This window comes from Mesocricetus auratus, unplaced genomic scaffold (genome assembly GCF_017639785.1).
Source record: "Mesocricetus auratus isolate SY011 unplaced genomic scaffold, BCM_Maur_2.0 Super-Scaffold_100037, whole genome shotgun sequence".
Classification (NCBI taxonomy): Eukaryota; Metazoa; Chordata; class Mammalia; order Rodentia; family Cricetidae; genus Mesocricetus; species Mesocricetus auratus.
Genome location: NW_024429215.1, coordinates 4,212,771 through 4,238,005, shown reverse-complemented (window position 1 = coordinate 4,238,005; position 25,235 = coordinate 4,212,771). Strand labels below are relative to the sequence as shown.

The 25,235-nt window shown below is 39.6% G+C and overlaps 1 long non-coding RNA gene across 1 annotated transcript; it reads left to right on the top strand.

Annotated features, from left to right (window-relative positions):
• The first annotated feature begins 821 nt into the window (after positions 1-821).
• Positions 822-17,300, top strand: LOC121135288. Its single transcript, XR_005872472.1, has 2 exons — positions 822-1,443; positions 16,736-17,300. It is a non-coding gene; the product is annotated as an uncharacterized LOC121135288 (long non-coding RNA).
• The last annotated feature ends 7,935 nt before the right edge of the window (positions 17,301-25,235 follow it).

The window sequence follows — 25,235 nt, the reverse complement described above, 5'->3', positions numbered from 1 at the left end:
ATCCCGGCTCTACACATCTCACTCGGAGCTCCTAGGCTTATATAAGGGGCTGGGTTTCTTAGCTTGGGGTCTCCCTCTAAGAAGCTGATCATCTATCTCTCAAGATGCATTAAAGCTTTACTGCAGAAGGATCCGAGTGTTCTGCGTCGTTCTTGCTGGCGAGACGGTAGCGCGGGACATAGGGACATACTGTGCCTGGCAGGTTGGTGTTGTGTCATAGAGTGTCCACATCTGAGTAAGGTCATTGACAAGTCTTCTCCCCCACAAATGAATACAACACCTGGAGCACTTTGAATGCTAGCAATAGGGATCTAACATATTTTTTAAACACTCTGCTGGTCCTAGGGCATTTACCCTTTTCTCATTCTTAACTTGCTGATATATAAATCACAAGCTGATTTAGAACTTGAGTTTTGTGGCTTATTTCAAAGATTATCAGAATAGTTGTTTCCCATAGAATATCTGTAATTGTTTATATTCAGTTTTCTGTTACTAACAGTTTGGGATAAATTATTTAAGGCTCTAAAATGGACATTTTTCTCTTGTGTTGGTAACAATTGACTCCATGTACTGAGATAATTTGCAAAGAGTAGATTACCACTCTGTTTGGAGGTGTCTGGACTCTTTCCATTTTTCCACATTGGGTTAATGTTAGATATAGGATTATGGCTTCTAATGTACCTTGTAGTGAAGTATGTTCTTGCTATTCCATGAATATTAAAATCCTTCACAATGACCAAAGATGAAATTTTACCATTTTTCTGTTGTGACTATATTAAATTAATCATTTTCCTTCTTTCAAAACTTAAAATTTGCTGACTTACATGGATAAATCTGTACATGTTAAACAGGTTTTTTTTTAATACTTCATCTTTGGAGGGAAATATACATGGCCATTCACCTTGTGATTTCTGCAAACTCAGAGTGCATTTCTCTATTTGCATGTATTACATTACCTCCAGTCTTTAGAATAAGCATCCTTGTGCCATTTTCTTAATGTCATTTGTGACCATTACTTTTTTTATTGGATTTTTTTTTCTCATTTTTTGAAGTGGAGAGCTCATTAGACAGCTGTTTGCTCATCAGACACTCTCTATGCAGACAAAGTTTGAAGCAAATAATTTAAACGTTTCTCTCTTTGTTAGGTGTTGAGATTTAAGTGGTCCTAGCAGACCATGCTCCACTATGTTTGGGGATTTGTTTTGGTTTGATTTGATTTGATGTGTTTGGGTGCTTGGGCAGCTTGTATGTGTGTGCAGTAAGCTTGCCTGATGAAAGCCGTTATGTAAATGATCCCGTGGTTGGCGACTTTACAGGACAGGAAATCAGAAGCCAGGTGATCTGGGCGGAGCTAGGAGGAGCCTCTCTGGGGAACCAGGCTGAAGGAACCGGAAATTCCTCCATTCCCTGTTGTACTCGGGGATCCTCATGGTCCAGAACAAGGTAAGAAATTGTGGCCGGGTCCGAGGGAAACTGAAAGTCCGGAGCCGCAATGTCCGCGCGCGGCGTGAGGCCTGGGAAAGTCAGCGTCAGCAGCAGCGCAGTGGCAGGTACCGCAGCCCGGCGGCCCTGGAACCTCCCAGGTCATAGGAGCCGCGGTGCTGGGACCCGGGTGGGAGGGGACCGGGCTGTGCCCGCTGATGCTGCTCTTAAGGACGCCGTCAGCTCTGCCGGCCATGTGGCTGCTGCTCAGGTCGTCACCCGTAGCAGGGTTCGGTCGTTTCGGTCCTAAAGAGCCAGGTGCCTCTCCGTGCTCCACGCGCGCCCCTTAAAAGTGCCGCCTGTCCCGGTTCTGTCTCTTGGTCCTGGTTTGCTCTCTGACCGCTTCTCTGTCTGGGGGTCTCCTCTCTCCTGGCCCCGCTCCCACACGGCCTTCTCTTCTGCTCATCCTCCTCCCCAGGCACGCGCTCACCTAGACCTGTTGCTCATGGAGTGCGCTGTTAGGTACCCAGTTTCCACCGCCTTATCCTTTCAGACACAGCTTTCGATACCCTGTCGTTGATATCTTTCCATGGACGGCAGGTTTGAGATACCATGAAGTGGTCATTAGTTTGTGTTTCCTTTCCTTTTTGCACATACCGTTGCCAGACTGTTCTGTCATAAAATAACTCTTAATATCATCTGGTAGAGCATTTTCATTGTGTTTGTTTGCACACAGGGAATCTTTGCTATGGTGGCAATTCCGCAGCTACTGGTATTTAAATTCATCCATGCTTTCTGAAATCCCTGTTTTACTACTTGCTTCTACTTCAAGAGAGTGTCCTTTGACCCTGACACTAGACATCCTGAGAGAGCTTTGTAGATAACAATCACCAGTGCAGATATAATTAAAGCGAATATATTTTATGGAGTGCCACACATACGCTTGTAAACATTAATGAAACGATTTGCATCCCATTATTTTCCGTCATATCCATGTTCAATCTTAGATGTAAATACAGCATTCAGAATTGTGTCTTCATGTGCTGTGTTCTCATGTTACATCATAGATCCAGGCAAGGTCAACATGCATGCTGTGATAATATATCATGTCACATAATTTTCAATTAGCAAACTCACTTTGAATGAAAATGAAATTGTGAAGCATCTTTTGAATATTTATATTCGCTCACCTGTATCTGAAAATGTCTCTTTTGTTGAAGAAAGGGTCTCTGCCCATGCACATTTGCCGGAGTGTGGTTTTTCTTTTCTTTCATGATCAATGCTGTGACTGTTGGTCTGTTGTAGGAGGAGTGGGAATGTCTCAGCCATGCTCACAGTGCATTTACAGAGATCTCCTGCTGGAGAACTGCAGCCGTGACTGTTCTGGTGTGAGAATAGTTTCTTGCAGTCTTCCTTTATCCTCCTCAGGGTTCCTGGAAAACTACTCAGCCTGTCTGTGATTTGTGTTTGAATTGGTTGTCCTAGAAGTCACTCTGTAGACTAGGCTGACCTCATACAAAAAAATAACCCTGCCTGCCTCTGCCTCCCAAGTGCTGGGATGCAAGGCATGCACCACCAGTGCCTGGCCTTATTTCTTCTTTATAGTATTTACTTGGTATCTTTTAAGCTTCTTGGTAAACACGGGGTATTTATGTATTGTATTATGAAGTGTTTCCTAATAAATGTCTGCGTCCTGTAGTCTGTTTCTTCCTAGTTTCAGTTATTACAATTTCTTACAGTTTTTTTTCCAGCTACACATAGTCAAATTTCATCAATTCATTGAGTTAGACCTCGTTCCTTCTTTTATATGTGTATATTTATTTACTTTCCCTATAATAGTGGTAGATGAGTCTGCTTATTCTGTAAGGTAAGTAAGTTTTTGGCATTTTGATGAAATTCTGTTGGTTGCAGCAGATGAAATTGATTCTGAAACTGCTGCCCTTAATAATTTACGTGTCCACTCTTCTGCCACTGTCCTGGAGCTGTTGTTCCTGTGGATCTGCAGTGTCATGTGTAATCACAGCTGGGATCACTGAAGTTTCGCTCTCTTTATTTGGCCTTTCTTTGCAATTTTGTAATTTGTAAATAATACAAATTAGTAATTTTCTCTTTACTGACTCTTAAGTAATTCCTGTGTCCCTTGATTGTCACAAATTTTTAGTTAAAAATAATAAGTCTTTTAACACTGTCATTTTCACAATAATGAAGTCTGTTTCGTGGGCAGACAAGTTTTTCCTGTCTTCCAGTATCAACTTGTATTCTTTGTGCGATTGAAATTTTTTTTATTTGTCTCTTGTGCTTGGTTAATTGTTTTTCTTTTTTCATCTATTTTTTGTTTATTGTTTACTTGGAATAAATTAAATAGAAGCAAAAACAGATTTAAAAATCTTCTCTAATTGGTTTGTTCTATGTATGAGAAAAACAAACAAAAGTTCTGCCTCTATAAAGCCATTGACGCCTCAAGTTCTATTTGTGTACTTTGTTTTTAATTTTTACACTTAGGAAATATTGATATATAATGATTGTGCAATGTTATTTGCTCTTTACCCTGTTTTCACCCTCTGTCATATACTGGCTAGACATGATTTCCTCCCAGTTGTCCCTTGCATATTTCATGTATGATTTTGTGTGTGTTTGGGTCAAGTAGTAAGGCTGTAATATATCAGTAATTTCTATTGCCATGTCAAAAATCAGAATTTTTCATCAGTGGCCTACTCATCCTCCAACTTTTATCTCCTTTGCTTTAATGTTTCCTGTAGTGTAGATGTGGGAATGTGGACTTCCTTTCAGAGCCTGTGCTGTAAGCAGTCAGTTGTTCTCAATATTTGATGAGTTACAAGTCTGTGAAATAACTATTGTCCATTTAGAACAGGGTTTCTTAGACCCCTGTCAAAAGCAGCCCCTGGCTTTGGTGGTATTGCAGTCAGTGAAAGGCAGTTTGAGTATGTGTACATGTAGCAGAATGTCAGTAGGGAATTCTCTCCTAGGGCCTGCCACCTTCACCCTCACAGGTTTTTGGCCAGGTTGTCCATGCCATGCATATATTTCCATGTGTGGAGTGTGCTTCAGATCAAACCAGAAAGCCTTCTGTTTTCCCAAATATAGTCCTGCTCCAATGACAACAATGGGCATTTCTTGCCTGGCAGGATGGGATTATAGCAAAAAGGATTCAAATCTGCCTATGATAGTGGTCCATGCTGTTGCCTCTCTTGCTCTTCCATAGCTGTCTGCCTCTCTCCTGTGCCCATCCCAGATGGCCATTCCCTCTTTTACTCATCATCTGCCCACTATATAAATCTCCCCCCAGACCTGTTGGATGTCAGTTGCCCATCTGGTCCGGGGCCAGAGGTGCCATGTTTTCCACGTCTTCATCCTTAAAGACACACACATTTTTTTATGTGTCGCTTTGGAGCCTGTCCTCGAACTCTCTCTGTTGACCAGCATGACCTTGAATTTACAGAGGTCTCCCTGCCTTTGTTCCCCCTTGATCTCTTTTTATTGTCTTATTTCTCTAGCAGGAGTTTCAAGTGTAATATTGAAGAGATATGGAGTGAGTGGACATCTTTGTCTTGTTCATGATTTTAGCTGTTTATCCTTTAGTTTCTCTCCATTTAGTTTGATGCTGGCTGTTGTTTTCCTGTATATAGCTTTTATTATGTTTATATATGTTCCTGTTATTCCTGATCTCTCCCAAGACCTTTATCATGAAGGGGTGTTGGATTTTGTAAAAGGCTTTTTCAGCATCTAGTGGGATCATGTGGTTTTTCTTTTTCAGATTAATTATGTGGTGGAATCTATTGATGGATTTTCATATGTTGAACCATCCCTGCCTCCCTGGGATGAAGCCTACTTGATCATGGTCGATAATTTTTCTTATGTGTTCTTGGATTCAATTTGCCTGTATTTTATTGAGTATTTTTGCATCAATGTTCATCAAAGAGTTTGGTCTGTAGTTCCCTATCTTGGTTGTATCTTTGTGTGGTTTTGGTACTATGGTAATTGTACACTCGTAAGAAAAATTTGGCAGTGATCTCTCTAATTCTATTGTGTAAAGTCAATTTGAAGAATATTGGTATTAGCTCTTCCTTGAATTTTTGGTAGAATTCTGCACTGATGCCAACTGGTCCTTGACTTTTTCTGGGCGGAAGCCTTTTTGGCTGCTTCTATTTCTTTAGGGAATATAGATCTGTTCAAATTTTTAATCTGTCCTTGATTTAATTTTTTACGTGATATGTATCCAGAAAATCATCCATTTCCCTTAAATTTCCCAATTTAGTGGAGAACAGGTTCTCAAAGTATGACCTGATTATTCTTTGGATTTCCCCAGTGTCTGTTGTTATGTTCTCTTTTTCATTTCTGATTTTATTAATTACCATGCGCTCTCTCTGTGTTTTGGTGAGGTTGGATAAAGTTATTCCTATTTTGTTGATTTTTCTCAAAAATTAACCCTTGTTTTCATTGATTCTTTGTATTGTTTTCTTTGTTTCTACTTTATTGATTTCAGGTCTCAATTTGATTATTTCCTGGTGTCTACTCCTCCTGGATGAGTTTGCCTCTGTTTGTTCTATATATGCTAGGTATTCTGTTAATTCTTTAGTGTGGCAATCCTCCAATTTCTTCATGTGGGCACTTACTTCTATGTGTTATCCTCTTTGAACTGGTTTCAAAGTATCCCAAAGGTTTGGGTATGTTTTGCCTTCGTTTTCACTGAATTCTAGGAAGTCTTTGATTTCTTTCTTTATTTCTTCCATTACTCAGGTTGATGAAATTGAGCACTGTTCAATTTCCATGAGTTTGTGAGGTTTTTGTAATTTGTTTTGACATTGAATTCTAATTTTAAGCCTTGGTGGTCTGACAAGATACAGGGTGTTATTCCAATTTTTTTGTGTATGTTGAGGTTTGCTTTATTGCCAAGTATGTGGTCGATTTTTTTAATGATTATTGATTATCAATTTATTAAGGAAAACCACTCATGAGAGAAGCCAATAACCAGAGTAGTGCTCAGAGAAAGCCATTCTCAGTTGCACTCTGAGACCTGACTGGAACCTGAAAAGAGAGTGAGTCCCCTTCCTCACAGCTCTTTATTCCATGCACCTTCAAGGTCTCTGTGACCATGACCAAATGAGTGTGGTCAGAGCCACAGGTACGCTACCTAAGATCTCTCCCTACATTCAAGAATGTCCACCCCTTTTTAGACATATGATGTGATACATAGGTAGTTTTTGAGAAATCTCTTGACTTCCTTTTAGCTGCAGGAAGGAAGTATATGAGACTTCCTATTTCCCTTGTCTTCACAAGATTCCTTCTGTGATCTCTTTTAGTTTTGGTTGACTTTCAACTTTTGCAGTATTTCCTCCTATTCTCTTGCTGAAACACACATGCTGAAAAATCTACTTATAGACGGTCTTCTCTATGTGTGTAATTATTTACTCTTTTTGTTTTCAAATAAACAATTTTCTATGACTTTTGAGAATGTAATTATGATTTGATTAATGAATATATTTTTATTATAATGTATGTGCTTGTTTTGTTTTATTCATTTTTAAATTTAAATTAGAAACAAGGTTGCTTCACAAGTCATTTCCTCTTCCCTCTGTGTCCCTCCCCTCCTCCCGTGCCATCCCTCCACCCCTCCCAATATTCCCTCATTTCCCCAGGGATGGTGATGCCCTCCACTGTGGTGTCCATAGTCTATCATTTCATCCAGGGCAGTGCCTAGACCCTCCCCCAAGAGTTCAGGGTGAGATTGCATCTCACATTGTTGGAGATTATTTAAATTGCTTATATGGTCTTGATTTAATTTTGGCAAGTGATAACTCTCCAGGAAGTCATCCATTTCCTTTACATTTTTGAATTTTTGGAGGACATGTTTTCAAAGTATGAACTGATGTATCTGCATTTCCTCAGAGTCCATTGTTATGTCCCTCTTTTCATTTTTGAATTTGTTAAGTTTCATGTTCACACTCTGCTGTTTGGTAATTTTTCACAAAGGTTTGTCTATCTTGTTGATTTTCTCAAAGATCCAACTCTTCATTGCATTAATTTTTTGTATTCTTTTCCTAGTTTCTACTTTATTGATTTCAGTCCTCAATTTGATTATTTTCTGGCATCTACTCCTCCTGGGGGTGTTTACTTCTTTGTGTTCTAGAGCTTTCAGCTGTGCCGTTAATTCTCTAGTATAACTATTCTCCAGTTTCTTCATGTGAGCACTTAGTGCTATGCTCTTCCCCCATAGCACTGCTTTCAAAGTGTCCCTTGAGTTTGGGTATGCTGTGTCTTCATTCTCATTGGATTCTATGAAGTCTTTCATTTCTTTTTTAAATTTCTATTTCACCCAGGAATGGTGCAATTGTTCATTATTCAATTTCCATGAGTTTGTAGGGTTTCTGCAATTTGTGTTGTTGTTGAATTCTAATTTTAAAGCCTGGTGGTCTGATAAGATGCATGTGGTTATTCCAATTTTTTTTGAAGTTGCTGAGATTTCATATGTTGCCAAGTATGTGATGGATTTTTGAGAAGGTTCCATGTGGTGCTGAGAAGAAGGATATTCTTTTTTATTTGGGTGGAATGTTCCTTAGATGTCTGCCAATCCCAATTGGGTCATAACTTCTATTAGTTCCTTTGCTTCTTTGTTAAATTTCTGTCTGGTAGTCCTGTCTACAAGTGAGAGTGGGGAGTTGGAGTCACCCACTATAAATGTGTAGGGGTTTATATGTGCTTTGAGTTTTAGTAATGTTTCTTTTATGAATGTTGGTGCCTTTCTATTTGGGGCATAGATGTTCAAAATTGAAACTTCATCTTAGTGGATTTCTCCTTTGATGAATATGAAGTGCCCTCCTTCATCCCTTTTCCTTGATTTTATTTTGAAGTCTAATTTTGTAGATATTAGGATTGCTATCCCTGCTTGATTCTTAGGTCCATTTGATTGGAAAATCTTTTCCCAACCCTTAACACTGAGGTAATGTCTCTTTTTTAGGGTGATGTATAATTCTTGTATGCAGCAGATGTGTGGGTCCTTTTCTTATATTCCATTCTGTTAGCCTGGTCTCTTTATGGGCAAGTTAAGACCATTAATATTGAGGCATATTAATTAATATGGATTGTTCATTCTTGTTTGTTTTGAAATAGTTGATGGTGTTGGAAATATATGTGGATATCCACCTCTTTTCTTTTGGCTGTTGGTAAGGTGACATTATCTATTACCTATGTTTTTCTGGTTGTAGTTAACTCCCTTGTTTTGGGATGTTCCTCCAGAACTTTCTGTAGGCCTTGGTTAGTGGATACATATTGTTTAAATCTGGTTTTGTTGTGGAATATCTTGTTTTCTCCATCTATAGTGATTGTAAGCTTTGCTGGGTATAACAGTCTGGACTGGCATCATATTCTTTTAGTGTTGGTAGAATATTTATCCAGGACCTTCTGGCTTTCAGAGTTTCCATGAAGATGTCAGGTGTGATACTGATAGGTTTGCCTTTGTATGTTATTTGGCGTTTTTCCTTTGCTGCTCTTAGTATTCTTTCCTTATTATGTATGTTCAGGGGTTTTAGTATTACGTGGTGAGGGGATTTCCTTTTGTGGTCTATTCTATTTGGTGTTCTGTAGGCGTCTTCTACTTTGGCATGTGTTTCCTTAAGTTGGGAAAGTTGTCTTGTATGACTTGGTTGAATATGCTTTCTCCCCCTTTGAGGTGGATTTCTTCACCTTCCTCTATACTTATTCTTCTTAGGTTTGGTCTTTTCACGGTGTCCTATATTTCCTGGATATTTTGTGTTATGGATTCGTTGTACTTTAGCTTGTCTCTAGTCGATGAATATATTTCCCCTAGTGTAATTTCCACACCTGAGGTTCTGTCTGCCATCTCTTGTTTTTTCTTGGTTATGCTCATATCTGTAATACCTGATCGTTTGCCGAGTTTTTCTATTTCTAGCATTCCTTCAGAGTGTGTTTTTTTTTTATTGTCTCTATCTCAGCTTTTATGCCTTGTGCATTTTGAATTGTTTCCTGTAATTTTTGTATTGTCTTTGCCTCTCTTTTTTGCATTTGATGAAGTGTTTGGTTTGTCTTTTCTTCTATTTCTTGCATTTTGTAGATTGTTTTTTTCCATTTCTTGCTGTTCTTGTATTTTTTTGGGGTTTGTTTTTTCTTCCATGTCTGTAAGGGATTTTCTCATATCTTCTTTGAGGGCCTCTATCATTTTCATGAAGTTGCTTTTAAGGTCTTTCTCATCTGCTTCTTCGGCTATGGAGTGTTCAGGTCTTGCGGGAGTAGATTCTCTAGTTTCTGGTGGTGTCAGGTTGGTTTTTCTTTTGGTGGGTGTGTTTTTGTATTGTCTTCTTCCCATTATTTCTTCCTATCATTACAGAATGAGGCTCTTTCTCCACTGCTGGGTATGTGACCCTTTCCAATGGGTGGGAGCAGGTACTTTATGGTAGCTTTCCTCTTTTGTGAATAAAGGCCATCCTGGTATTGGGTCCTTAGCAAATTTTGGGTAGCCTGGACCCTTGCTTAGCCTATCCTATTGGAGGAGACTCTGACTTGTAAGCTGGCAGTCTCTGGGCAGGCTCAATCCCGCTAGTGTGGCATCTGGGTCTGCTGTGAGCAGTCCTCAGGTCTCTGTCTTTCTGCTCAGGCCATGGGAATTTAAGCTTGCCTCACCTCCCCTGTCCCATGGGTGGAAACTGGAACTTGAAAGCTGCCAATCTCTGTGCGGGCTGCATCCCTTCTGGCTGGGATCCCACACTGCAGTGTGCAGTCCTCAGGTCTCCAGTGTTTCTCTAATGTGATAAATCTTTTGCCCATTAATGTAATCTTCAATTCAATGAGACAATACATACAGGAGAGAAACCTTACATGTGTACTGAATGTAAGAAATCCTTTTCAATGAAAGACTTACATAGAGATCATCAGAAAATTCATACAGGAGAGAAACCTTATGAATGTAATGAGTGTGACAAATCCTTTACATAGAAAAGCAGTCTTAGACTTCATCATAGAATCCTTACAGGTGGTAAACCTTATAAATGTGGTGAATGTGACAAATCCTTAACCACAAAACACAGTCTTAGGACTCATCAGTGAATGCATTCTGGAGAGAAAACTTACAAAGGCAGTGAATGTGACAAATCCTTAACCACAACGTGCTGTCTAAGAACTCATCAGAGAATCTATATTGGAGAGAAACCTTAGAAATGTAGTGACTGTGGTCAATCCTTTTCCAGGAAAGACTATCTTAGAGATCATCAGAGAATCCATACAGGAGAGAAGCCTTACTCATTTTATCAAGTAAGGCAGGCTTAGAATACATTATAGAATACATACAGGTGAGAAACATTACAAATGTAGTGAATGTGACAACCTTTTCCTGGAAAGGGAATCTTATAAATCATCACATAATTCCTACAGGATGAAAGCCTTATTAATATATTGAATGTGACATCCTTTTTGTTGTCTCACATCTTAGAAGGCATCTGAAAACTCATACAGGTGAGAAAACTTTCACAATGTGGTGAGTGCTTGAAATCCTTTACTCAAAAAATACAAGCTTTGAACTCAAAAGAGAATGTAAACCTTTGAGAAAGTTGAGAATGTAGCAAATGTGAGAAAATCTTTCTCTCAGAATATGTTGCAGGAAATTGATCGCCCTCTGACACCTGAGTGATAATAATATCAACCTTGGATTAGGGGTGGAATTCAGAACTAGTTGACATGAAATTGCCAGAGTACATGGAGGTGAGTGGGAGACAGATAGACACACAGGAAGGAGGAGGAAGTGACTTGGGAGTTTTTCAGTCTTTTTGGTTTGAGGTGGTTGGAGGGACACTCTCTTGCTTGGTCTCTGTGCAAAGAGGAAGATGAGCAGGTTGCTTCATGCCCTATGAACGGGCAGGTTTTCACTCCAACATCTAACTCCAGAGTCTGTATAGGTAAATAAAACAATAGAGATTTAGTTAAATACTACATATGATGGCTGTGGCCGAACCAGTGACATCAAGACCAGAAATCCCACCAGTCCTGGTCCTGAGCAACAGGATATTGAATGCAATGCTGTGGGACCACAGTCAGGTGAAACCACTGAGGACACAGAAAAACAACATGAACATGTCAGAAAATGCATAGAAAAGGGAAATAGTATAAATCTAGCAAATGCGAGAAATTCGTTAGTCTATTCTCATTTGTTATAAATCTGTTCATTCAGTATACAGTGGTCCTGCATGTTTCCCTGAAAGACAGGAGGGAGCACCAGATCTCATTTTATTGTGAGCCATCCTGTGGTTGCTGGGAATTGAACTCAGGACCTCACGAAGAATAGTCAGTGATCTTAACCTCTGAGCCATCTCTCCAGGCCTGTGCTTATTTTTTTAAAGAATACATTACAGAATTCTTTGGAGAGAGAACCCTGAGAGTGGTAGTTATCTTTGTTTGGGTCATTTTGCTCTGAAGATACACCATGACCATGGCAACTCTTCTCAAAGAAAACATTCAGTGATTGTTTGCAGTTTCAGAAATGTAGTCCACTGTCTTTGTTATGGGGAATGTAGTGACATGCAGACAGTCATGGTACTTGAGAAGGAGCTGAGAAAACTATGTATTGATCCTAAGGAAGGAGAAAGTGAGCTGTGTACTAGGTATGGCTTAAGCATGTATGAGACGTCAGTCCCTGCTTGCCTCGTGTCAGACCTCCTCCTAGAGCTAGAAGACCTGTGGGTGAAGGATTCAAACATGAGGCCATGTGGGCTATACCTGTTCAAACCAGCATAATAGTATGAAAAACCTTTTGTCTTCAGAATCACCACGAGTTTCCCTGTGGAAGAGAAAAGTTACAAATGTACCAAATGTACAAGCAAACGTCTTGACCTGTCTATGAAAACGTCTGGAACTTCATACGAAACATCAAAGGGGGTCCTGGGAATGGTGGCAATGGCGGTAGGCATTCTGGCTTTATGCGGAGTTCAAGTGTGCCTTGTTCCATAGACAACAGTTTCATCACCAAGAATTGCCCACCTTAGCCCATGGCAATCTTGGTAGTCATGAAGTCAACAAGCACTGCAGTTTTCCTTCCAGTATTTTTGGAGTGCTGTATTAGTGGGTATGTATTGTTTAAATCTGGCTTTGTCATGGAATATCTTGTTTTCTCCATCTATAGTGATTGATAGCTTTGCTGCATATACTAGTCTGTGCTGGCATCCATGGTCTCTTGGTGTTGGAAGAATATCTCTCCTGGACCTTGTGACTTTCAGAGTTTCCATGGAGAAATTAGGTGTGACTCTGATAGGTTTGCTTTTCTATATTATTTGCCCTTTTTCTCTTCCTGATATTAATATTGTTTCTTTATTGTGTAAGTTTGGTGTTTTGATTGTTATGGGCTGAGGGGCCTTTTTGTGGTCAACTCTACTTGGTGATATCTAGGCTTTTTTTTTTTTTTTTTTTTTTTTTGGTTTTTCCAGTCAGAGTTTCTCTTATTGTTTGGTAGGCTGTCCTGTTACTCGGTGTGCAGACCACGCTGGCCTGGAACTCACAGAGATCCACCTGCCTTTGCCTTGCCAGTGCTGGTATTAAAAGCGAACACCACCAATGCTCGGCCTGTATGCTTCTTGTACTTTAATTGGCATGTCTTTCTTTAGGTTGGGGAAGTTTTCTTCTATGGTTTTGTTCCATTTGTTTTCTGCACCTCTGCGGTCTTGTTCTTCACCTTCTTCTATCCCTATTTTTCTTTGGTTTGGCCTTTCACTTTGTCTCATATTTCCTGGATATTTTGTATTAGGGATTTGTTGGACTTAAGATTTTCTTTGGTCGATGAATCTCTTTTTCCTAGTGTGTTTTTAACACCTGAGTTTCTTTCTTCCATCTCTTGTGTTCTGTTGGTTATGCATGTGTCTGTATTTCCTGTTGTTTACCCATCTTTTCCACTTACAGCATTCCTATAGACTTTTTTTTTTAATTGCTTCTATTTCAGCTTTCAAACCTGGCACTGATTGAATTACTTCTTGCACTTTTTTGATTGCCTTTTCTGGCATGTCTTTCAAGGATTTTCTCACTTCTTCTTTAGGGTCTCTATCATAATCTTCAAGAAGTTGGTTGTAAGCTCATTCTCTTCTGTTTCATCTGTGTTGGGATGTTGAGGGCTTGCCGGTATAGAGTACCTAGACTCTGGTGTCCTCATATTGGTTTCCCTATTGTTGAATGCATTCTTTTTTTGTTGTCGTTGGTTTCATGAGCCAGGGTTTTTCTATATTGTTTTGGAAGAGGTCTGTCCAGTCTTGCCTCAAAAGTACAGGGACCCGTGTGCCACCACCGCCCTGCTATTGAATGCATTCTTATATTGTGTTCCCATACCTTTTTCCAGTGGGTTCAGGTGGGGTGTCTTCCTCTCCTGGTGGGTAGCAGTCCGAGGTTCTTTTCTGGTGGCTGCAAGCATATCCACTACTCTGATTGGTCCCACTGTGGGTGCACAAAGGTTGATTAGGAGAGTGTTATCAGCTGACTCTCAGTTGCTTGGTGAGTGGGGTGGGGAGCATAGACCTGCTTGCTGACCCTAGGCCTTGCTGTTTTCTGAACAGCATTCGTAACCATTTCTTTTTGGTGTTGTTTTTTTAAAGTGGAGGGCTCATTATAGAGTTGGACTTTTTGCTCCTCAGAAACTCGCTATGTAGACCTGGTTAGAAGGAAAAAAGGTAAACATTTCTGTGCATGTTGAGTGTTGAGATTAAAGTGGCACCAGCAGACAGTGCGATATTAGATTCTGGAGTTTTGTTCGGTTTCCTTTGTTTTGATTTGATTTGATGTGTTTGTTGCTTGGGCAGCTTGCATGCCTGTGCAGCAAGCGTGCCTGATGAAAGATATTGTGTAAATGAGCCAGCAGAGGGCTGGTTTACAGTACTCAGAACCAGAAGCCAGTTTTAGTGGGCATGGCCATGAGGAGCCTCTCCAAGGAACTGCCCTGCCTTCAGGGGAAATTCTTCCATTTTCTGTAGGTCTGTGGTTTACACGTGGAGGGAACCAGGTGAGGAAGAACCTGCAGTGTGCATGTGGGGCGGCCTAGGAAAGTCAGCATCAGGAGCTCAGTGGTGGGAACCATAGACTGGCCCCCCTGGAACCTCCCAGGTCAGAGGAGACCAGTGCTGTGACCTCGGAGGGAGAGGACAGGGCTGTGCCCTCTAAGCTGCTCACAAGGACACCATCAGTTCCGCTGGCGCCTCTGGCTTTGAAGGCAGTGGCTCAGGTCGTCGCCTATGGCCAGGTGCCATTCTTTCCATCCCCATGAGACAGGTGCCTCCCCGTGCACCACACCTGCCCCTTAAAAGTGTCGGTTGTCTCGGTTCTCTCTCTCTAGATCCTCGTTTGCTCTCTGGCCGGTTAACTGTCTGGGGGGGTCTCCTCTCTCCTGTCCTTGCTTCCAGACGGTCTTCTTTTCTGCTCATCCTCCTCCCCAGGCACGTGCTCACCCTAGTCCTGTTGCTCATGGAGTGAGCTCTTAGGGGCCAAGAACCGGCCACCTTCCTGCTTACCATTGCAGACACAGCTTTTGATATTCTGTCGTTGATATGTTACCATGGATGATAGGTTTCAGATACCATGAACTGGGAATTCCTCTGTGTTAACACTTTTTTCTTTCTCACTTATGGCGCCCAGATGATTCTGTCATAAAATAATTCTTAAAATGACCTCAAAAAGCATTTGCATTGGCTGTTGTTTGCAAACAGGATATGTTTGTTATGGTGGCAATTCCAGGGCTCATGTAATTTAAATACATCCATGCTTTCTGAAACCCCTGTTTTACCACTTGCCTCTTCCAGACAGTGTCCTTTGTCTCTGAGACTGGGCATCCTGAGAGAGCTTTGTAGATAATAATAACACTAAGAACCAATGCAGATATGATTAAACAAAATATATTTCATATAGTTGCACACATGGTTATAAACATTGAAATTTTACATTCCAATAATTTTCTGTCATCATCATACTCAGTCTAAGATGTAAATACTGCATTCAGAAACATGTCACCATTTACTGTGTTGTTAGATACATACAATTCCAACTTATATGCTGTTAGAATATTTCATGGCACACAATTTTAAAGTTACCAAACTCGGATTAGATGTAAAGAAAATTATAAGGCATATATATATATATGTATATATATAGTCACCTTTATCAGAAAATGTTCCTTTTTGTTGAAGAAACCTTCCCTGTCCATTTATACACGACCAGACTCATTTTATGTCAGGGATTATTGTGCGTATATCAATGCTGTGACTGTGGATTTCTTGGAGAAGGAGTGGGAATACCTCAGCCATACTCACAGTGCATTTACCGAGATCTCCTGCTGGAGAATTGCAGCAGTGAGGGTTCTGGGGGTGAGAATAGTTTCTTGCAGTTTCCCTCGCTCCTCAGGGTTCCTGGGAAAATGACTATTCATGTGTTTGAGCTGTATGTGAAATGGTCTCACATATCACGGTTAAAGTGAAATCCTCAGTCAAAGACAGATTTCCCTTGATATTTTCTCCCCATGTTTATCCTATTGGAAAGAATTAAGTACCTTTCATTTATGCTCCATGGGAAGTTCTAGGTGATTTTCACAAAATGTCTTTTCCTTGTGCAAAAACAAACAAACAAAAAAGATCTTGGTATAAATTCTTTGAATCTTCACAGCACATAAACATCATTTCATGTATTCTCACAAGTTTGAATGAAAACATGCTATCATGGTTTGAGTTAGGTAGTATTCCTATGTCTTTTTTTTTCTTCCTCTTTTCTGTCTACTGATGCTGTTAGCATTCAAGCTTCTAGGAGAAGATACTTTTAAACATTGATATTTAGTAGGTTTAAAGATTTGTTGTATTCCTAAAAAAATGCCACAGTATAGCATGGTGATTGAAGGTTGAGAAGACTGGGTGTTTTCTGCTATATGAATGATTCTCTGCAAGCCTGCTAGTCATTATTGGTTTTCTGTGCTAGTCTTCATTCTTAATGCAGATGTTGAATCTTCTCTGGAACATTGTCTCTTTGCCTCCAACAATTCTGTCATGGAGGGTTTCGTAGATTTGAAAAGTATTTTCAGGAAATGCATTCATCTTGATCACATAGCTTTCTGGAAATGTACCATTTGGTCATGTGGTAATACTCTTTGTTTTGCAATTTTATAGAATCAACTTTTGTATTAACTACCGTCACCATGTCCAACTCTCTTCACAAGAAATCTTTTTTGAAAAATTCCTTCACCTTTAGCACTTTGCATCCTTATATTTGAAGGAAATACTTTTTGGAGAGTATATATTTTGATTTTATAGTGTTTCCTCCTATTTTTGACATCTAGATGTAAAATTTCAACAAGAGCTCAAGTTTTCTCCTAAGACACTCAGAGAAGAGCCACAAGAACAATGAATGCTTCTGTGGTAAATGCTCCCCAGGTCAGTGTCATGTTCACATTTTTATGTAAACTTCATGATGCATTATGCCCCTGTTTCTCTGAGGTCAGCACAAAACCATGGGCACTGAAGTCATACATTGTAGTTATTGTCATGTGTATATAGAGAATCAAATTAGGTTTCTCTATAGGTACAGAATGGGGCTCTTACATCTGAGCCATGTCTTCATTCTGGTGGGAGCTTGTGATATTATATAACACTGTATATTCTAGTTTCAAAAATAAAGGAGTAATCATTATTGATAGCTGTCTATGCTAAATTCTTGTTACAATTATTTTCTAATTTTCTAATAACTGTTCTAATTGCCTTGGAGATGATTAAAGGGATACCTAAATCCCTTCAAACAGTTAAAAACAACCTAAATCGATTTAGATATAGCCAAAAGAATCATCCAGACAGTCGGTTAATATCTTAACAAAAAAAGTCAAGGGTTAAGCCATCAGAGCCAGTCAATTAAAAAAAAAAAGAGGTTTTTTCAGGAAACTGCCCTGCAGCTTTGGCAGGCCCCACCCCCAAAGGTGTCTGTGTAGATGCAAATTAGGCCTTGACAGTTCAGATGCAAATGAGGCCTTGTCGGCTAGTGAGGGCTCCCTGTTAGAAAAAAAAATCACTCACAGACTTCAGATAATTTTCAAAAATTATTTGGAACATGGTATAGTTTACAATCCTTAAATGATTCTCAAAAGTACTTAATGGTTATGTCCCTTTTAAAGGACATCTACTAATAATTTAAATACTGATCCCAATTCACCTAGTTAGTTGACTAAGGAGGGTAGACAAATCCTTCTACTGTTATGGTCCAACTTCAACAGTTCAAACAAAATTTTAAAAAAATTTTAAAAAGGGGAAGTAATATCCCCAGTCCCCACATGATTCATTGAATAATCCACTTCTCATTTAAAACATTTTTAAAATGTAAATGCCAGTGAGCAATCTGCTTCAGACAGATACTTGCATAATGGAACTTGAATACCTGTTACTCAGGTCATATGGAGACATCCATACACTAGACAGTGGAGAAGACCCTAATTTGGGGTCGAGGGCATGTTTGTGTTTTCTTGCAGGAAGAGAATAAAGCTTTGGCAGCTGTTACAACATTTGGTAAGATGCATGGAGCAGAAAAAACTGGACTTGAGACAGTGGGAGCCTGCCCAAGCCAGTTCGAGATCTCCTAAATCAGTGTTCCTGACCCTTGATGTCATCAAATCTACATCCAGAGAAAGAAATAAGACAGCCGGTTCGAGATTTCCAGTTTCTCATCAGGCCTGCTACATCAACCTTGGAACCCGTGAGTTTTCATCCCGAAGCCAAAAAAAAAAAGAAGATTAACAGTTTGCCCTTGACACACCTTAAAACAACAGAATTCATTGTGCCAGTTTTTCCTTTGGGAGGAAAAAAGGACCCATTTAAAACATTTGGACATTGGTATGGACTGTGATGAGTGGCAAAAGACTCTTTTCAGTATTTGAACAGGACATGGTCACTTGAAGTATCAGACTTGGTGGTTCTTGTTTCTGGAATCGCACCTATGCCAGTGTGTTTTTCTGGAGAAATGCAATTTGTCCTATTGCGTCGAAAAGACTTTGACTCAAGTTACATATCTAGCTGAGGCTACTCACATTAAATCAGCAAACTGCATCACGACAGGAACAAATTGGTACTCTGTAAATAGTGCATCAAGCGTCTTGTTCATATTTGTTATACTGCTACATGTGTAACATGAATGATTGTACTCAATGTATCTGTGCAAGTGGACTTTCTAAATGCTTTCCTGAGTAGATCTTGGAATGATTGTAAACTTTATCACTGTTTTGGCCATCAAATTGTGACTGTAAATCACCCTTGTAGCAAAGAAAGGCTGGTGGTAGAATGCTATGGCCCAGAAAGGGGAATGGGTAGATGACAGAGAGGTGCTATGTCAGTGGGCGTCGTAGGAATGGTGACAGTAGCAGTAGGCATTCTGGCTTCATGCTGAGTTCAAACGTGCCTTAGCCCATGGCAATCCTGATAGCCATAAAGCCTGATAACAGATGATTCTAAGATGAGGTTTCTCTGATGATGGGCAACTTATGGGGTAGAGGCACCCCCCCCCCGGTTAAGACAGGGGTAGTTGGGTACCTTATTGATGGGATGGGGGGCCACCCCATTTGACCTAAGACAGGAGTGCCTCATAAGAAAATAGAAAAGGACGAAACGTGGGGTTCACAGACCCTGGCTGGAAACCCACTCCTTGATCAGCCTGGGAGCAGGCAGCTGCAAGGAAATGTTTACTGAAAACATGTTTACTGAAAACAATTCAGTGCCATAAATTCCTGATAAGGGCATGATAAGGGCTTGGTCACTGAAACACCCTGACATTGATCTTCCCAATGGCTAGCTACTCCCTGGTCTTCCCGATTCTGGTGCCAGAGATTTAACCACCAGCCAGGAGGAAAGAGGAGAGGGGTGTGTGAGAGGTCTGTTGGAGATTTGTGTGTGTATGGAGGCAGAAGTCTTTCTGAAGGGAAGCGTTTTTCTTGGGAATTTCTCCGATTTGGGGAGCATAAAGTTTCCTTAACGCACCTGACTTGTCTCTGTGTCATCTATCCCGACCACCTCACCATATTCTTGGATACAGGCTGCCCAGGAAGCGCAGCAGGAAGTATGAGCAGGGTTACCAGCCCTACAAAAAGAAATCGGGATTAAAAAAGATGATATTCTAGAAGAAGTAAGCAACTCAACCTTGTATGTTATTTTAAGGAGACATTAAGCAGAGCTGAAACTAAAACAGTAATAATTTCCTCTTGCACTGATTTCTGCTTTCCCTGAAACAAGCAGAATACTATACCACAAGGAGAATGCTTCACAAAACACAAGAAAATGCCAAAAATCATGACACAAATCAGGCTTTTACTGAGACATCTAAATCACGTGAGCCCTTACAAACATTTGCAAAAAAATTAAAAATTAAAAACCAGTTCAAAGGATTAACACAGAGACAGAATTGTCTCTAAATTACACAAAAATGGCATGTAAGCCTCAGCACAATAAAGACACAACCAGTCTGAGCTTCAGAACAAGTTTCAGAACAGCCAAGGTTATTTAGTGTGGACAAAAAGGTGGCGGGGCAGGATTGAACAAGGGGTCCATGTTCCAGTCCCAGGAAGCAGCTAAATCAGGCAGCTTCAGCCACATATTTCTGACTTTCTATTACCGATAGCTTTTGCTATCCTTCAAGGGAACACAGAAAATTTAAATGAAGCACCATTAAAAAGTTGTATTGGGCCAGGCGTTGGTGGCACACGCCTTTAATGCCAGCACTCGGGAGGCAGAGGCAGGTGGATCTCTGTGAGTTCGAGGCCAGCCTGGACTACAGAGTGAGTTCCAGGACAGCTTCCAAAACAATACAAAGAAACCCTGTCTGGAATAAACAAAAAATAAATAAAAAATAAAAAGGTGTATAGGTAACCAAATTTTCCCTCATTTCTGGGATTTTCTAGTTTCAGAGATTTTACAGATACGCAAAGTGAGGAAATTAAAGATGAAAAAGGAATGCTATGAGAAGAGAACACTTTCCCACAACAAACAGAAGGTTGTAATTCTCCATCATCGCATCCATGTACAAACCCACTGGGCACAGTCTAGACATTCCCATTCCTCCTGTTAGAGGTCCACAGACATCCTTGAATGATAACTGACCCTGTAATAGAAAATTACCTAATTACCATGCACTGCTTCACAAAATTATTTCTTGGGTAAAAGTGAATTAATGAAATTGATACATGTTTGTGATATAGATCAGGCATAGCAATTTTTAAAGAACAAGAGGTTTCTAGAACTGTTGCTTTGTTACTCTTTCAAAGACAATGTATAGGAAGACATACTACGTTGCTTATATCCTTAGGTCTCTCTCCTCCATGAATTTTTGGGTATTCTCTAAGACCTAAATAATAGATAAAAGATTTGCCACAATCACTGAATTTGAAAAATTTGTCTCCAGTTTGCCATCTGTAATTTCATAAAGTGATTGAAAATGCAGTTTGATTCCCAGTACACTCATGGCACTATAAAACACAAGTTAATCTCAGACCCATGAGATCCAGTTCTGCAACTTACAGGCATACACAGGACATGTACTTTCCAGCAAATATATGGAGATAGATAAAATTACAATTTGGTTTTAATCAAACATACTTTCTAAACTATTCGGAGTCTATTGTACTTTGGTCACAACAGATTATGGCCGGAAACCCACTCCTCCATCAGCCTGGGAGCAGGCAGCTGTCAGACAATGTTTACTGAAAACAATCCAGTGACCTAAGAAATGTTTACCGGAGATATAAGTTCCTGATAAGGGCTTGCTGACTGAAACACCCTGACTTTGATCATTCCAAAGGCTAGCCACCTCTTCCTGCCCCCTACTGCTGCCGATTCTGGTGTCAGGGATTTAACCACCAGCTAGGAGGAGGAAGAGGGATAGGTGTGTGTGCGTGTATGGGGGTATGTAGGGCAGAAGCTTTTCTAGAGGGAAGCACTTTCTTGGGAATTTCTCCTGAGCTTTCTTGGGGAGCATAAAGATTTCTTACTGCAACCGACTGGTCTCTGTGTCATCAATCCCGACATCCTCAGGAAGTTTTCATGCATGAAAAATAAAAGATGCAGAAATTTTAAAGGATGATTGCAAGATTCTAAACAAAGGTTGCATGTATTTAATATATTGACAGAAAAATCTTAAAATTCACAAATTTGTTCAAAATCACAAGGAGCTCAAAAATTATGAGAAGGATCAGACACAGAGCTGATTTGAAAATATATTAACACTGACAGTTGCCATGAAGACAGAAGACATGAGATATCAATGGAAAGACAATGTAGATGTTGTTTAATACTCTGAATAGTTATTAAACAAAATTTATCAAAATCCTGCTGGCATTATTTTTAAAAATGGAAAACATTTACCTTAAATTTAGAGAACCTCTAGGTAAATGCTTCAAAATTCTGAGAGGAGGAGAAACAAAAAGGCTTTAAATATTTGATCTAGAAGAAGGTATATCCCTTTGTATTTGGGTGGAATGTTCTATAGATGTCTGTTAAACCCTGTTGGGTCATAACTTCTATTAGTTCTTTTGTTTCTTTGTTAAGTTTCTGTCTGGAGGTCCTGTCTAGCGGTGAGAGCGGAGTGTTGAAGTCTCCTACTATTAGTGTGTGAGATTTTATGTGTATTTTGAGCTTTAGAAATGTTTCTTTCACGAATGTAGGTGCCTTTGTATTTGGGGCATAGATGTTTAAAATCGAGACTTCGTCTGGATGTATTTTTCCTTTGATGAATATGAAGTGCCCTTCTTCATCTCTTTTGATTGATTTTAATTTGAAGTCTAATTTGTTAGATATTAGGATTGCTACGCCTGCTTGTTTCTTGGGGCCGTTTGATTGGAAGATCTTTTCCCAGCCCTTTACTCTGAGATAACGTCTGTCTTTGGTGTTGAGATGTGTTTCTTGTATGCAGCAGAAGGAAGGGTTCTGTCTTCGTATCCATTCTGCTAGTCTGTGTCTTTTTATAGGCAAGTTGAGGCTGTTGACATTGAGGGATATTAATGACCATTGATTGGTGATCCTTGTTTGCGCTTGATTTATTGTTAGTGAAGTTATTTTGTGTAGTTTCTCCTCCATTTTTCTTTTAGTGTTTTGTAAAGTATGATTATATATTGCCTGTGTCTTTGTGAATGTAGTTATCTTCCTTGGCTCTAGGTTTTCCTTCTAGCATTTTCTGTAGAGCTGGATTCATGGATACGTATTGTTTAAATCTGGCTTTGTCATGGAATATTTTGTTTTCTCCATCTATGGTAATTGAGAGCTTTGCTGGGTATAGTAGTATGGGCTGGCATACGTGTTCCCTTAGCGTTTGTAGGACATCTGACCAGGATCTTCTGGCTTTCATCGTTTCCATTGAGAAGTCAGGTGTAATTCGGATAGGTCTGCCTTTGTATGTTACTTGGCCTTTTTCTTTAGCTGCTCTTAATATTTTCTCTTTGCTCTGTAGGTTTGATGTTTTGATTATTATATGGCGAGGTGACTTCTTTTTCTGGTCAAGCCTATTTGGTGTTCTGTAAGACTCTTGTACTTTCATAGGCATATCTTTCTTTAGGTTAGGGAAGTTTTCTTCTATGATTTTGTTGAATATGTTTTCTGTACCTTTAAGTTGAAGTTCTTCACCTTCTTCTATACCTATTATTCTCAGGTTTGGCTTCTTCACGGTGTCCCATATTTCCTGGATATTTTGTGTTAAGGATTTGTTGGTTTTGAAATTTTCTTTGGTTGACGACTCTATATCCTCTAATGAGTCTTCAACACCTGAGATTCTCTCTTCTATCTCTTGTATTCTATTGGTGACACAATTGCACCATCCCTGGGTAAAGGAACAAATAAAAAAAGAAATTAAAGACTTCCTCGATTTCAATGAGAATGAAGACACAACATACACAAACTTATGGGACACTTTGAAAGCAGTGCTGAGAGGAAAGTTTATAGCACTAAGTGCCCACATGAAAAAACTGGAGAACAGTCATACTAGAGAATTAATAGCACAGCTGAATGTTCTAGAACAAAAAGAAGCAAACTCCCCCAGGAGGAGCAGACGCCAGGAAATAATCAAATTGAGGGCTGAAATCAATCAAGTAGAAACCAGGAAAACACTGAGAAGAATCAATGAAACAAAGAGTTGGTTCTTTGAGAAAATCAACAAAATAGACAAACCTCTGTCCAAACTAACCAAAAGACAGAGAGAGAACATGCTAATTAACAAAATCAGGGATGAAAAAGGGGACATAACAACGGACTCTGAGGAAATCAAGAGAATCATCAGGGCATACTTTGAAAATCTGTACTCCACAAAATTTGAAAATTTGAAGGAAATGCACAATTTCCTGGATAGATATCACTTGCCAAAACTAAATCAAGAACAGATAAATAATCTAAACAGACCTATAACCCCTAATGAAATAGAAGCAGTCATCAAAAGTCTCCCAAACAAAAAAAGCCCAGGCCCAGATGGCTTCAGTGCAGAATTCTACCAGAAATTCAAAGAAAAGCTCATTCCAATACTCCTCAAAGTATTCCACACAATAGAAGCAGGAGGCTCACTGCCAAACTCTTTCTACGAGGCTACAATTACCTTGATACCCAAGCCACACAAAGACACAACTAAGAAAGAGAACTATAGACCAATTTCCCTCATGAACATTGATGCAAAAATACTCAATAAAATACTCGCAAACCGGATTCAAGAACACATCAGAGAAATCATCCACCATGATCACGTAGGCTTCATTCCAGGAATGCAGGGATGGTTCAACATTAGAAAATCTATCAATGTAATCCATCATATTAACAAACTGCAAAAGAAAAACCACATGATCATCTCACTAGATGCTGAAAAAGCCTTTGACAAAATCCAGCACCCCTTCATGATAAAGGTCCTAGAGAGATCAGGGATAACAGGAACGTACCTGAATATAATAAAAGCAATATACAGTAAACCAACAGCTAACATCAAACTAAATGGAGAGAAACTCAAAGCAATTCCTCTAAAATCAGGGACAAGGCTGTCCACTCTCTCCATATCTCTTCAATATTGTACTTGAAGTTCTAGCTACAGCAATAAGACAACAAAAGGAGATAAAGGGGATACAAATAGGAAAAGAAGAAGTCAAACTTTCATTATTTGCAGATGATATGATAGTTTACATAAGTGACCCAAAAAACTCCGCAAGGTTACTCGTAGAGCTGATAAACACCTTCAGCAATGTGGCAGGATACAAGGTAAACTCAAAAAAATCAGTGGCCCTATTATATACAGATGATGAAGTGACTGAGAAAGAAATCAGAGAAACATCACCTTTTACAATAGCCAAAAACAGCATCAAATATCTGGGGATAATGTTAACCAAGGAAGTGAAAGACCTGTATATCAAGAACTTTGTGTCTTTGAAGAAAGAAATCAAAGAAGATACCAGAAAATGGAAAGATCTCCCATGCTCTTGGATTGGTAGGATCAACATAATAAAAATGCCAATCTTGCCAAAAGCAGTCTATAGATTCAATGCAATCCCTATCAAAATTCCATCACAATTCTTCAAGGACCTGGAAAGAACATTAATCAACTTTATATGGAAAAACAAAAGGCCCAGGATAGCCAAAACATCCCTATACAATAAAGGAACTTCAGGAGGCATCACCATACCTGACTTCAAGCTCTATTATAGAGCTATAGTCCTGAAAACAGCTTGGTATTGGCACAAAAATAGGCAGGTAGACCAATGGAACCGAATTGAAAGCCCTAATTTTAACCCACACACCTATGAGCACTTGCTTTTTGACAAAGAAGCTAAAACTGTACAATGGAAAAAAGAA